Source organism: Euphorbia lathyris, chromosome 9 (assembly GCF_963576675.1).
Source record: "Euphorbia lathyris chromosome 9, ddEupLath1.1, whole genome shotgun sequence".
Classification (NCBI taxonomy): Eukaryota; Viridiplantae; Streptophyta; class Magnoliopsida; order Malpighiales; family Euphorbiaceae; genus Euphorbia; species Euphorbia lathyris.
Genome location: NC_088918.1, coordinates 31,332,892 through 31,341,419, shown reverse-complemented (window position 1 = coordinate 31,341,419; position 8,528 = coordinate 31,332,892). Strand labels below are relative to the sequence as shown.

Genomic DNA, 8,528 nt, shown 5'->3' with positions numbered 1-8,528 from the left:
ATACATATATCTGGTCGTAAGAAGATACGACGCACTAGACTTCGCACCATCACATCACACATTATTTCCCAATCGGGTTTAGCAATAATGGGTGCACTGACTAAAGCTGCTTTCAATGTTTCGAAAGCTTTAACGCAATCTTCATTGAAATCAAAGGTTGAGTCTTTCATTAGTAAATTAGTAAGTGGTTTAGAAATTACAGAGAAGTTTTTTATAAAACGTCTATAAAAACCTGCATGTCCTAAAAATGACCTTACTCCCTTAACAGTAGTCAGGGGGGGGGGTAATTTTTCTATTACTGAAGTTTTTACTCTATCCACTTCTAAACCTTTTTCAGATATTTTATGTCCTAAAACAATTCCTTCGTCAACCATGAAATTACATTTTTCCCAGTTTAATACTAAATTAGTTTCTTCACATCTAGACAAAACTTTATCCAAGTTTCCTAAACATGCATCGAAAGAATCTCCATAAACTGAAAAATCAACCATAAATACTTCCATGATATCTTCAATGAAATCATTAAAAATTGCAGTCATACAACGTTGAAATGTTGCTGGTGCATTATATAGACCAAAGGGCATTCTCCTATATGCAAAGGTTCCATAAGAACATGCGAAGGTTGTTTTATCTTGGTCATCCGGGTAAATATAAATTTGAAGAATCCGGAATAACCATCTAGAAAACAATAGAAAGCATGACCAGCTATCCTTTCGATCATTTGATCGATGAAAGGTAGAGGGAAATGATCTTTCCTAGTTGCTTTGTTAAGGTTCCTATAATTTATACAAACCCTCCAACCGGTGGTGGTTCGCGTAGGTATTAATTCACCTCCGTCATTCCTTACTACAGCTATGCCTCCCTTTTTAGGTACACAATGGATTGGACTAACCCACTCACTATCCGAGATTGGATAAATGATTCCATTGTCTAAAAGTTTAGTAATCTCATTTTTTACTACTTCTTTCATGTTCAGATTTAAGCATCTTTGCCTATCCGCTTTAGGTGGCGTATCTTCTTCTAAGTGAATTCTGTGCATTACAATACTAGGATTAATTCCTTTTAAGTCTGAAATTTGCTATCCCATACTTCCTATCCTATTTTTAACAACTTCTTTCAATTTTTCTTCTTGATCTTTTGTTAACTTGTTAGAGATAATTATAGGTAGAGAATCACCTTCGCCTAAGAAAGCGTACCTCAAATGGTTTGGTAACTCTTTAAGTTCTAATTTAGGTGGTATTACAATTGAAGGCGGAACTGGTCCATCTTCTCGAATCAAAGGCTCTGGGTCCTTATCTTCCAATTCTTCACCCATTATAGGTTTTATTATTTCTTCTTTTTGAATAATGTCGTTGACACATTCTTCAACTAAGTCAAGTTTCATACAGGCGAATTCCTCCGTAGGATATTTCATCGCTTTGTTCATATCAAACTCAATCTTATATTCTCCTATCCTTAAAACTACTTTCCCTTTCGACACATCAACTAGAGCACGTCCCGTGTTCATAAACGGTCTACCAAATATTAGCGTCATATGCAAAATCTAATATAACGAAATCGGTAGGAAAGATAAATTTGTCAACTTTAACTAAAACATCTTCAATTATACCATATGGTCTTTTAGTGGTTTGATCCGCTAATTGCAAAACCATATTAGTACGTTTGATATCTTCTTCTAAACCTAACTTATTAAAAATAGACAATGGCATTAAGTTTATACTTGCTCCTAAATCACAAAAACAACTTGGGAATTCAATATCTCCCAATTTACACGGAATAGTAAAACATCCGGGATCTTTGAGTTTAGTGGGCAAATTACTAGACACTATTGAACTGCAGTCTTCAGTTAGTGAAATGGACGAAATTCCTTCCCAACTAATTTTCTTTGAAATTAAATCCTTTAAGAACTTACCATAGTTGGGAATTTGCGTAATTACATCCATAAACGTTAAATTAATGTGCAAATTTTTAAGTTTATCCAAAAACGTTAAAAGTTGTTTGTCATAGTCCTTATTTCGGACTTTGTGTGAAAAAGGTGGTTAGGGTACAAAAGTTTTTGTACTTGAGTCAATTGGTGAACTTTTTGTGTTTAATGTATCTTCTTTGGATTTTGGTAAATCAGTTCCTGGTAAAGTTGAATCTTCGGGAATTTCCGGACCTAAGTAATTTTTCCCTGAACGAAGAGTGATAGCCTTTACATGCTCTTTCGGATTTTCTTCCGTATGGCTAGGAAGACTTCCCTCTTTTCGGGATGGAATTGATTTAGCAATTTGGCCAATTTGAACCTCCAAATTATGGATGCTAGATGAGTGGTTTTTAATAAGCTGATCGAATTTATTCTCGATCCGTTTAAAACCATCGTCGTGATTACTTATTTTTCCACTAATAGCATCTATAAATTTGTCGATTTTAGAAGATAAAGTGCTAATCGTATCTCTTGATTGATTTTGATAGTTATTTGTACGATTTTGATTAGCATTTGCATTATTATTATCCTTCCAGTTAAAGTTAGGATGATTTCTCCATTCAGGATTATAAGTATTGGAATAAGGGTTATTAGTTTGGTTTTGCCCATGGACAAAATTTACCTGTTCGATCTCACTCATACCTTCGTAATCCACATCCGTTGGAATTGGATTACTGTTAGAATCGCACGGTGTCATAAACCTATCAATTTTGTGCGTTAAGGTAGAAAATTGGGCTTGTAACATCGCAACTGGATCAAGATTTACTATACCTTTAACGGATGATGTGTGTGAGGATGATGGTTTCGCCACCGGTATATGTCCACGTTCCGCGGGCCACATACTGCTGTTGATTGCCATTTCCTCCAAAAGTTCTCTTGCTTGGGCTGATGTCTTCTTCATAAATAACCCTCTCGATATAGCATCTAATGAACCTCTAGTTGTAGGATTTAATCCATTATAAAATGTTTGGATTAAAAGTGCGTCGGGCAAGTGGTGGTGTGGGCATAAACGTTGAAGTTCTTTAAAACGTTCCCAAGCCTCATAAAGAGTTTCATTATCATTCTGAGAAAAAGATGTTAACTCCTTTATGACTCTTGCGGTTTTTGCTAAAGGAAAATATTTTGATAAAAATGCTTGGGCTAATTGTTTCCAAGTTTGAAAAGTTGCGGCTGGCATAGAAGTTAACCATTCTTTGGCCCTATCCTTCAAAGTGAAAGGAAAAAGGCGAAGTTTGATTGCTTCGCCAGTCACGTCGGTTATTTTGAAAGTGTCATAAATTTCTAAGAAATTTGTCAAGTGGGTGTTAGGATTTTCGTTAGGTAACCCATAAAACGTCACATTATTTTGTAACATATTAAGTAAAGCGGACTTAATTTCAAATTGGGTTGCGGCAATTCTAGGTCTAACTATGCTATTGGTCACACCGGCCACCCTTGGCCTAGCGTATTCCATAAATGTTGGTGGATCTGCCATTTTTTCTGGCTCGATATTTGTTTTTGTTTTTATTGGAGTCTTATTTTTGTTTTTCTTGTTTTTCTTGTTCTTTTTAATGGTTTTTTCAATTTCTGGGTCTAATGGGTCTGGTGCAATGTCTGATCTTCGAGAACTGCGCATGAACTTGAAATCTTGCACGAACCGAAACTACCTTCAAAACAGATTTTGAAAAATAAATATGTTAGTAAATTAAAAGTAATAAAATATAAAAGTTTGAATAAGTATGTATAAACCTAGATTCGAAATAAAACACGAAAAATCTAAATTTTTGTTAAAAATTTTGGCGTTCCCCGGCAACGGTGCCAAAAACTTGTTGAGCAATTTCCGCAAGTGCACGGTTTCACTTGTAGTAATAAAAAGATATCGATCCCACAGGGAACGTTTTTTAACGAAAACTTATTTTAATTCGGGTTGATTTACTTTTAAGGTTTATAATATGGAAAATCGTTTAATTGGATTTGGTTTTGAAATTGATAGAGTAAGAATTAGATTAGAATATGTAGAATGTTAGAAATCAATTCTGTTTTAAGCAAAGAAAACAACTTTAAACTTTGTAAACAATTATATAAATGTAATAACGTAAACTCTTTCAATTAAAAGGCTTTGAACACAACAATCCTCCTAACTGGTTTAGATTGCTTCCTTAACCAGATTAATACTTTAATCCAAGATATCAATTTGCCTAAGTGTTCAACAAAGTTTCCTTGTAAAGATTTTGAATTCAACTACGTTTTAATGAAAACACCAGAACTCACTTCTGATCAATTACAGAAGTGCTACATAAAAATCTATTGAATTGAATAAACTTTATTAGATGAAGTGTGAATTTGATACAAGTTTACAGAGAAAAATAAGCAGGGAAGCTTTCGTCGACTTTCAAGTGAACGGGTTGTCAATCACTTCCTTGAACCTCGATTAGAGTTTGTCAGGCTCCTGGGCCGAATCCTCTACTAAATCTTCTCGCTGAATCTTCGGAATAGAGACGGTTCCTTCTACTACCAGAATGTAAACTAATATGAACAAATCTTAATCTAAATCTAAATGCTACTGTGTTTGTAATTATTTGATAAACAATGTGTGTACATCATATTGTTTTTTACAAAATCGAACTTTATAACTCGGAATTGTTTGATTCAGAATTTCTGCATTAATTCTGTACTAAATAATTTCTTCAATATATATTTAACTCTGAAATCAACTCTTTATTTATAGATGTTAAGGAGTCGTGTCTAAGGAACGTGTCTGCTGTGAAGAGACGCTCTTATCCAATCAAACAGACACGTTTCGTCGAAAACGAACATGTGCAATTCATGCTTCCTGAAAATCTGAACTTACTGAGAATGTAAATTCTCGGCCGAGAATGGGGAAGAAACTTTTCAGCCTTCGAACGAAAGGGGGAAGTATCTAGGCAACGCGTGTCGCGACCGAGAACATTCTCGGTCGCGACACGGGAGTAATTTCCTCCGTCTTGACTTCGTCCTCGTCCTCGTCCTCGTTTCGGTGCGTTTGATTTTTGTCGTCTTTGACTCCTTTTGTAGGGTTTTTTCCTTCGTTTTTAACCTCTTTTCGTTCCTATTTGGATTTTACCAAATATTTAGGTACCTTGCGTGAAAGAAACATATTCGAACGTAAAAGCACTCTAAACTGATATAAATAGCACGATTTCATAGCAAAACTGATATAAATATTAATGATATTTTAGGTATATTTTGGGCTTAATAATAATATAAGAGCCCCCATTAATCACAACATTGTAATCTTCAGCATGGGTAAATTTAATTACATAATAATCATTTTCCAAGTCAGTGATACTGACTTTCCATTTTTTAGCCCACTGTGCCTGGATTCTCTGGGCAAAATAGTTAAAACTAATTCTTCTACCAAGCACCGTCATAATTAAAGACAATTTCCAATTGGCTCGAAGGTTACGTTTATCAACCGAAGAGAGCCGAATCACATGACATAGAGGATCATCCTGTTCCCCATCTTTCTCGTCCGAATCAGAAAACACCTCATCCAAGTCACCATCCATCAGGTTATCATTTAAAATTAAAGGCTCTTCCGTGACAACTCCCATCACCGTGTCTTTCCATGAATTTTTACTCAATCCTTGATTGTAATTATTTTTAATTGTCTCATTCTCCTTATAATTAGCAATCGTTTTTAAACCAGATGCCGCGATCAACCCCGGATCCTTCGCCCTACGGCTTCCCACCCCCTGGCCGAACCCCTCGCGGTCCTGCCTACCGCCCAAACCATCCTCTGAGACACCCCTCACACCACCCGCCTCCAATCCCCGCCCACCCAGGTCGTTGACCTTTCCCCCCATCAGATCCCCTTGCCTAGCCAAACCACCCTGGCCGCCCATCCCTTCTCCCTCCCTATTCCCTCGCATCGCCTCCCCATCATCCCTTGGATCAGATTCATAAATCCCACGAGACCCCATCCCAGCCAGCCCCCTGTCTCCCGTCTCCCTCTCCCCTTCCGCAACCAGATCCACCCCTCGTCCAACAACAAACGGCAGATCCGGCCTCACCACCCCCAACCGCCCTGCCCCGCCACCTAACGCCGGCCTTTCCCTCTCCCTGGACCGATCCCGCACCCTATCTCTCTCACTCATTTTCTCTCGAATCGCTAGTTACTTTTAAATTTCTATATAAATAATATATTTATTTATAGTTTATTATTATCTATAAATTAGATAAAAGTCAAGAAATGATAGTTTATTAAAATATATATCGTTTAATAAAAAAAATAAAATTAAAGTATGCATCCATATTTGAAAATTAGGAATTGCATCCATATTATGAATTATTTCTCAAATTTACCCAATTTATTAATGTTAGAGATAAAATTGCACTATTTTAGACGTTAGGGGTAAAATTACTCCTGATCCAAAACGTTAGGGGTATTTTTGCACATTAACCCTTAATTGTAATAAAAAGTTAAGAGTTTGTATTCATATGAAAATCTGTATTTAATTTCATAGGCTTTAAATTATATGTAAATTTGTATTTGTATGTAATTTGTATTTTTAATTTAAATTAGACTCATTTTTATTTAATTTCATAGGCTATCGAGCCAAGATTTTATTAAGTCGAGCTTTTATTTGATATTCAAGTTTTATCTTTAATAACATATTTATTCATTATTGATATTATTATTATAACCATTATTATTATTATAAGCTTATTAATGTCTGATATTATCATTAAAATTATTTTAAAGTCTAATATCATCATTATTGTTAAGTTCAGTTAAGTTTGGTAGCATTCAATTAAGTTCAATAGCATTCAGTTAAATTCAATTCAGTATTCAATACCATTCAGTTCAATTCAATTCAAGGGTTAATTAATTTTAATGGATGAAACCTTGAATCTTTGTGTTTAACAATATGCATAACTACATTGTAAGTGAATACTGAAAACTTGCTAGTTCTATCTACATACTAGGTGCCAAACAAATTTTTAAGTTTTTTCATAGAAGATTTGAGTGTTTTTTGTTTGGGTTTTTAATGAAAGATTTCATTTTTTACTTTGAATTTTTTATTGAATGATTTTTTTTTAGATTTGATAGTTTATCTTTTATTTAGAGTTTTTTTTTTTTTTTTGTTTTTTCTTGTATTTCTCTCGATTAAGTGGTTGTGGTTTATCTTATTGTATGAGTTGCCATGACCTGTCTCCTTGTATGAGTGTCGTCATGTTTTTATTAAGAGTTTGATCTACTATCACCTACATCTGACTCGTTAAAAGATCACGAAGTCATTCCTGAAAAAAAAAAGACACTGAAGTCGATTCTGGATGGGGGTATGTTTCCTACCGTTGTGTCAAAAACAGTTTCAAGCACTTACTATTCCTCTATCACGATCAATATAGTCAAAAATTTTGTTTTTCGTTTTTACTTAGAGCCTGTTTATTTTATTGTTGCGGTTACTTTTCAGGTGTAAAAGATTATCACGAGGTGAAAAGTAGCATCAAATACCCCTACATGTATTATCAAACAAGGTTTTAGCCCTAAATAGTACAGACAAGGTAGTAAATTAATTTTCTTGAACTTTCAAAAAAAATTAGGCTTAATACATACCCAGCCCCCTAAAGTTGTCCATTTTATTCATTTAACCCCTTCAATTTAAGGGACATCCTTTTAACCCCCTAAACTAAAAAAAAACGCTACTTTTAACCCCTATCATCCGACGTGGCATTGACCTAGTCAACGTTTGTGTCTCAAACACAAGAGGCGCGTGGGAGGATTTTGTTCTTGCCTCCAACGGTAAAAAAAATGCATACAACCCCCTAAAGTTGTCCATTTTGTTCATTTATAACCCCCTCACCTCACGGAACAACCTTTTAACCCCCTAAACTCCAAAAAAATCCTAGTTCCAACTCAAGTACGGGCATTGGAGATAAAGAAGATTTAATTGGTGTCTTTCTAATTTTTAATTGGTGCTTTTTTTTGGTCTCAATCCACGTTGGAATTGTAAAAAATGCTTTAACTTTGTATGAATTATGACCACAGTGTATATAGATACAGTGGAAGGCAATACAAAGGAAGAGTTAAAATCTGATTTGATATGAAGTATAGAATACAATGGAAGAGAAGTGATGACTAAATGATATTTATAGCAATTTTTCAATATTAAGGACTTTCAAAAGAAGAAAGTAGGAAAGAAAAGAGCAAATTATACACACGGACAATATTATATCTCGGCAGTCTAAAATATGGGGATAAAAGTAGCGTTTTTTTGGAGTTTAGGGGGTTAAAGGGGCGGCCCGTGAGGTGAGGGGGTTAAATGAACAAAATGGACAACTTTAAGGGGCTGGATAATTCAGGATACACACGTGTCACGCGCGTGATACACACGGACAACATTATATCTCGGCATTCTAAAATAGGGGGTTAAAAGTAGCGTTTTTTTGGAGTTTAGGGGGTTAAAAGGATGTCCCTTAAATTGAAGGGGTTAAATGAATAAAATGGACAACTTTAGGGGGCTGGATATGTATTAGGCCAAAAAATTAATATGAAGTGCAAAATACCTCCTCGGAAAGCCAATAAAGAGGAAGACGAAGT

The 8,528-nt window shown here is 35.1% G+C and overlaps 1 non-coding gene across 1 annotated transcript; it reads left to right on the top strand.

Moving 5' to 3' along the window:
* The first annotated feature begins 2,955 nt into the window (after positions 1–2,955).
* On the top strand, positions 2,956–3,062 carry LOC136207571 (small nucleolar RNA R71). Its single transcript, XR_010676707.1, has one exon. It is a non-coding gene; the product is annotated as a small nucleolar RNA R71 (small nucleolar RNA).
* The last annotated feature ends 5,466 nt before the right edge of the window (positions 3,063–8,528 follow it).